Source organism: Callospermophilus lateralis, assembly GCF_048772815.1.
Source record: "Callospermophilus lateralis isolate mCalLat2 chromosome 17 unlocalized genomic scaffold, mCalLat2.hap1 SUPER_17_unloc_3, whole genome shotgun sequence".
In the NCBI taxonomy this organism is placed as follows: Eukaryota; Metazoa; Chordata; class Mammalia; order Rodentia; family Sciuridae; genus Callospermophilus; species Callospermophilus lateralis.
The window spans coordinates 1,301,109-1,308,079 of NW_027510161.1; the positions used below are offsets into that span (position 1 = coordinate 1,301,109).

The window sequence follows — 6,971 nt, forward strand, 5'->3', positions numbered from 1 at the left end:
TGCAATATTTTGAGGGTATTGAGATATTTATATCTAATTTTAGTATTATGCATGTTTAAAACTATCTATAGAGGAGAACCATTTTTACGAACAACATCTGTTTTAGTCAGTTTTGTCACTGCTGTGACCAAGAGACCCAACAAGAACAGTGTTAAAGGAGCAAAGATTTATTCAGGGCTCATCATTTCAGAGGTCTCAGTCCATTAGACTCCCAGGTAAGCTGCACCTCTTGCCCCTGGTCTGTGGTGAGGGGAAGGGATTTTGGTAACTCCCTGCCAACTGTGATCCATCTACAAGGTCCGTCTATATGGATTATTGGGGACAACCCACTTCTGAGGCATTCCCTGTGTTTTCATTTGTAATTGTAGATGGGGATTTAATTTCTTAGATATTTAATTTCTTCTATGTCTAGGTCTGGTCTCCACAAAACAGCTGTCCTTCCTAGCATCATTTTCTGCCAACAATTTAAGTTGAATTGTGCAATGTCCTTGATTGTCTTTGCTACTTCTAATCTTTTAAAACTGTTTTTTTTATAATTGTTGTTCAGGAAGTAAGTATCTGTGATTTTCTGCCTTTGTTCTTTCCCCTGGCCCTACCATAGTCAGCTTCTGGGTAAAGGAATTATTTTCTTATTTTTTGATCTAGTAAAATAATTCCAACTTGCCCAAGTATTAAATTGCTCAATGTTGAGTTTTCGAGTATTTGCTCTGCCACCTACCTCTCTGGTCAGTTGTTCTTTCCCTGCTTTGATTCCAGGCTGCAGAGGAGTGGATGATTGCTGCCCTGGTCTGCTCTGCCATCTTGTTTCTCTTGTTTGTCTTAAATAATTTAACTTCACCAATGTTATTGTCATTTTTTCCCCTCATTTTTGTTTGTGGATTTTCTGTTGGGAGTAAGATTTCTTTTGTTATGTTTTAAAAAATTTTTATTCATGAGTATGTTTTTAGAGGGTGTTTTCCTCCTGAGTAATCTCAATCTAGTTGAGATTACTCAGGAGGAATTTTCAGGGTTATTATCAGATGTAGACAGATTTTTAAATTAAATTGGTGGTTAGGAGTCTTTTCCCTATTATAGTCTTTTCCCTATTATAGACTGTGTTTTTACCCTCAACTTTTTATCATGAATAGTTTCAAACAGCAGTTGAATGAATGTATAATTAACTTCCACATAACCCCTATCTATATTTGAGAACTGTTAACATTTCAACCACTTATATAAATAGTATTTGTTGCACCATCTGAGAGTATGTTTTGAATATAGAACCTTGCCCCCCCCCCAATACTTTAGTACACATCTTTTAAAATTTTCATTTTCCTACAAAATTGAAAATCCTCTCTACTGGCTATTTGAAAATACTCAGTTCATTGCTGTGAACTGTGGTTTTTCCACTGTACTAAATGTCCCCTGTACCCATTAACTACCTGCTTTCCAAACCTCTATTTCAAACAGTCACTGGTAACTAGTATATTATTTATGTCTATGAGACCAATTTTAGCTACCAAGTGAGAGAGTATGCAGTATTTGTCTTTCTGCACCTGACTTATTTTAGTGAATATTTTCCAGTTTCATTCATGTTGCTACACATGACCAAATATCATTTTTCATATTAGTGAATAATAATCAATTATTAATATATGTTACATCTTCTTTATCCATTTATCTGTTGATGGACAACTTATCTGATTTTATATTCTGGCTCTTGTGAATAGTGCAGAAATAAATATAAGAGTGAATGTATCTCTTTTATGACAATTGTAGTTTTTCAAATATGTACCCAAAATGAGATAATTGAGTCATATGGTGAGTTTATTTTTAGTTTTTTGAGGAAATTTTTTAGTTTTTCCATAATGACTATACTAATTTATATTCCCACCAATAGTGTATAAGACTTAACATTTCCTATGCATTTTCACCAGGATTTTTTATTTTTTGCTTCCATTGATAATAAGTATTTGAACTGGGATGAGATGATTTCTCATTCTGTTTTTTTTTTTCAGTACTTTATTATTAACTAAGCTCCCCCTACCAGGAAAAAGAAAATAAAGCCTACAAAATATATCTTAAAATATTCTCTGACATTTATAAGCAATTGAGTATATTCTAGATCCTACTTGTAGGCTGCAGTACTCTTACCTACAATGCAGGCTCAAATAAATACTACTCATATAATGTTCATCATTGTGCATAAATCTGAGTTTGCAATGGTGGAATTTTGTCACTTTCAACATTTTCAGAGTTATAGCCGCTAATGGTTGTCTTTGGGGCTTAATTTCAAGAGGATTTTTTTCAACAATGTCTTGAACTTCTTTTGCAATTCCATTATCCAATGTATTAAGTCTTTGTCAAGTTTTGTGGCTTCATTCAGGATTCTTTCCTGTCTTTCATTCAATTGAGACAGGAGGTCCAAGATCTTATACATCTGCTTCACACCTGAGCAAGCATCAGGAGACCAACTCTTGGTTTCTTGCCTCCTGGGAGTGGTCTGGCTAGACATTTAGCAATCAAAATTCTCCTGACTGGATTCAAAGACTGAGCATCCAATTTCTCAATGAAATTTACAGCACAGCACAGGTTGGTGAAATAGTATCTGTCCTCCCTGTCATCCGCCAGCTGGGATTGCAGAAGCGGGTGATGTACATGTAGAACTACAGGTGGGGTAGGTTTGCCCTTCAGCAGAATTAGATAAGTTTGGGCAAGAAGCAGAAGAAGGCTCAAGTCATCCACAGAAGCAGCCTCAATGTTGGTGATCTTGATGGCATTGAAGATGTGCTTGCTACACCTGGTCTGGTAGGCCAACTTATCTTGGGCACAGGCTTAGAATCCATATCAATGATATCTGGTCCTCTGCTGAATGGTGTGGTCTTTCTTTTCATCAGTGGTTTCTGAATAGAACACATATTTAGAGAGGCGAGTCATGATGTACTTTTTCATCTGATCCATTATCTTCTCAACTGTTTCTGGAGGCACTTTTTCACGAATCAGTAGTCTTTCTGCCACATTCTGGTAAAACTCCTTACTACACTCTGACTGCTCCTCAATGCTCAAATCCTTTTTGTAATGCATCCTTCCCAAAACATCTTGGTTGGCTTATAGATCTAGTTTTGTTTTGTGGAAGGTCTAGAGGATCTCTATTAGTGCCTTAGACACTGTTTCAATGCTAATTTGTCAGTTTATGGAAGGACTGGGAGCTTTTCCTTCCTGAGTTTCGGACCTTTTTGTTCCAACTCTGGAACAAGCACGAAGAATTTCTTCACTGTGGTCACCTTGTGGATCTTTCCACTGGTTTTCTTTTCTTCAAATTTGGAAAATGTGATGAAGGCTGCCCGCGGCTGCTCTGACTGCTGCTGCCAAAGGCCTCTTCTGCCTCCTGCTGAAGTCCTTCAGCCAGCTCCCAGTCCTTCTGGATCTGCTTCTCCTGGGCTCTGTGGTACCCCTCTCTCCAGCACTGGGAGCAGAAGCCCTGCAGGGCAGGGTTGCCATAATAGCCACAACCCTTCTTGCACAGGAGCTCCAACTGGTCTATGTGTATTCCTAGGTGCTCAGACTTAAGATTCATCTTCTTCCTGCTTGGTGACTCCTGGAGTCAGCACCACCTCCCCTGGTGCAGCTCCAGGAAGTGCCTCACTGTGGTTTTGATTTGCATTTTGCTGATGGTTAGTGACACTGAAATGTTTTCCTGTACATGTGGGTAATTTGCATTTTTTTATTTGAAGAAATGTGTGTTCAGATTGCCCATTTTTACTTGGACAATTTGTATTTTTATTGTTGTGTTTTTGGAATTCTTATACATTCTTGTAGTAATTCCTGTCAGAGAATTAGTTGAAAAATATTTTCTCCTATTCTGTAGGTTGTATCTTTACTCTGTTGTTTCCTGTGCTGTTTCCTTGACATAATGTTATGTTTTTATTTGCTGTCAGTGCTTTTGGGGTGTTATCCAAAAAATCTTTTCTTCTATGATGTATTGAATTTTTCCCCCATGCATTTTCCCTATAGTTTTATACTTTTAGGTGTTAAATTTAGGTCTTTAATCATTTTGAATTGAGTTTTGTACTTGGGGAGATGTGGTGGTCTAAAGAAATCCTCTATTTTTGGTATTTCAAAAATGAAGGTAGATAACTATATCTCCACTTTAAACAAAAAAATCACAAAGTGTCAATAACATTTTTTGTGTGTTCCTTTTTTCCAAATTTTCCCTACCTAGTACATGCGTCTTTTATAATGTAGTTGCCTTCTCAATTGTTGTTAGAACACTTAATTTAGCCAGAGAGCATGGGCTGTGTGTACATGTGCTTGTATGCTTGATTAAAGATGTGCTAATTAGCATACCATTGGGAAACTATTTATAGCACTGAAAAGTGAGCAAAATTTGCAGCACATGACCTTTATTTATAAAAAGCTCATGAAGGAACCTGTAGCAAAAAAAAGTCAACTTGAAAGGTACAACATAACTTTTTAGGAACTTCCATGCCTCCCTCATGAGAGGTAACATAACATATATGACAGGCACACAATACTAAATCCATAAAATATTAGTGAAGATTATTTTTCTTAAAATCACAAGGACATATGAATAGAATTTCTAGTATTTTATCTTTCTGCCCTAGTGGTTCCTCTTTTCTTTAACAACCAGGGCATCTGTGCTCGATTTTAAAGTTCACTAAGAGATCTGTTGACTATATAATTTAGAGGGTTTGGACACAGATTGCATCTCCATTCCTAAGTGTTTATATCCTTCTCTGAGAAAGGATTAAGCTTTGATGCTATTTACATGTTTTCCTATGTGTGGAGTGTCTTTTTTCTGCCCTTTCACAGGTTTATCCAGGTGACATCCACTGGCTAATAGATCAGAATGAATACAATATGCACTTGATCCAAATTGAGGGTGCTGCTGCACAGTTCAACTTACAAGGAACCACTCAATGATTGTGGATACCTTCTCAATCCTCTTGTACCCCGGTACTGTGCTATGGGACCCTGCATGTGTGGACATTCTCCTTACCATGCCTCCTGCCTGGGTTCCAGATTGAGAAAACATTCAGAAAGGATCCAAGTCAAGTTATAGTCAGTTTAGGATCTACATCCTAAGCCCACATGTAATGTGTGTGGGAAATAAATGTTACAAACCACTCAGCTTTAGGGGTTGTTTCTGATACAATGTAACCTATTTGCAATGTGACTTATTCTAGGGAGAGAGACATAAGTTTAGAAACATATTTTCTTAAATAAGTTGGATGAGAAAGCCTTTTAGAATCAGTTATTATTATGAGAGGAGGGTTTGTATATGCACAACTGTCTAAATGCATGTACTTTGTGAAGTCCAAAAATTAATCGCAGAGAACATAAAACTTCTTTGTGCACTGCAGTACCCTTTTGCTACTAAAAAATTTATTCCTAAATTAAGTACTAGATAGCTTAGTAGGTGTTTGCTTCAGCCTCCTGAGCTGCTAGGATTATAGGTGTGTGCCACTGAGCCCAGCTGTGAGTTAAGTTTTTTGAGTTCTTTGTATATCCTGAATTTAATGCCTTATCTGATGTACTGGTGGTGAAGATTTTCTCCCAATCTGTAGAATATCTGTACACATTCTTTTTTAAAAAATATATATTTTTTTAGTTGTAGGTGGACAAATACCTTTATTTTATTTATATGGTGCTGAGGATCAAACCCAGGGCCTCACACATGCAAGAAAAGCACTCTACTGCTAAGGCCTAGCCCCAGCCCCTCTGTACACATTCTTGTTTGTTTCAGGAACGAATTCTTGCTGGCAGTTGTGGAACTGGTATGAGATTTCAAAGCCCAAGCAGGATAAAGAAAATACCTACACAGAAGACAGACATGGTGTGGGTTTCATAAACTGAGCTGAATAAGAGAGCTCTTCACATGTTGGCAAACCCCAGAAGGGAAATTTATCCTTACATGGTAAGGATTTCTATCCATGGGAGTAACCTTGTGTGGGCTGTGAGAGCTCAGGCAGGCCAGGGTAGCTACAGATAAGCTTTAAGAATCTGATCTGATTGGCAGCCATTATGAAGTCAAACAAAAACAAGTGCTGGCGAGGATGTGGGGAAAAGGGTACACTTGTTCATTGTTGGTGGGACTGCAAATTCATGCAGCCAATCTGGAAAGCAGTATGGAGATTTCTTGGAAAGCTGGGAATGGAACCACCATTTGACCCAGCTATTCCCCTTCTCGGTCTATTCCCTAAAGACCTAAAAAGAGCATGCTACAGGGACACTGCTACATCGATGTTCATAGCAGCACAATTCACAATAGCAAGACTGTGGAACCAACCTAGATGCTCTTCAATAGACGAATGGATAAAAAAAAATGTGGCATTTATACACAATGGAGTATTACTCTGCATTAAAAAAAAATGACAAAATCATAGAATTTGGAGGGAAATGGATGGCATTAGAGCAGATTATACTAAGTGAAGCCAGCCAATCACTAAAAAACAAATGCCAAATGTCTTCTTTGATATAAGGAGAGTAACTAAGAACAGAGTAGGGATGAAGAGCATGAGAAGAAGATTAGCATTAAACAGGGATGAGAGGTGGGAGGGAAAGGGAGGGAGAAGGGAAATTGCATGGAAATGGAAGGAGACCCTCAGGGTTATACAAAATTACATACAAGAGGAAGCGAGGGGAAAGGGAAAAATAATACAAGGGGGAGATATGAATTGCAGTAGAGGGGGTAGAGAGAGAAGAGGGGAGGGGAGGGGGATAGTAAAGAATAGGAAAGGCAGCAGAATACAACAGACACTAGTATGGCAATATATAAATCAATGGAAGTGTAACTGATGTGATTCTGCAATCTGTATACGGGGTAAAAATGGGAGTTCATAACCCACTTGAATCAAAGTGTGAAATATGATATATCAAGAACGATGTAATGTTTTGAACAACCAACAATAAAAAAAGAGAACCTGATCTGATTCATCCTTAAAGAAAAGTAGAGCAGTAATACACCATGT

The 6,971-nt window shown here is 37.7% G+C and overlaps 1 pseudogene; it reads right to left on the reverse strand.

Moving 5' to 3' along the window:
* Nucleotides 1-2,175: 2,175 nt before the first annotated feature.
* On the reverse strand, nucleotides 2,176-3,556 carry LOC143386084 (rab5 GDP/GTP exchange factor pseudogene; annotated as a pseudogene).
* Nucleotides 3,557-6,971: the final 3,415 nt, after the last annotated feature.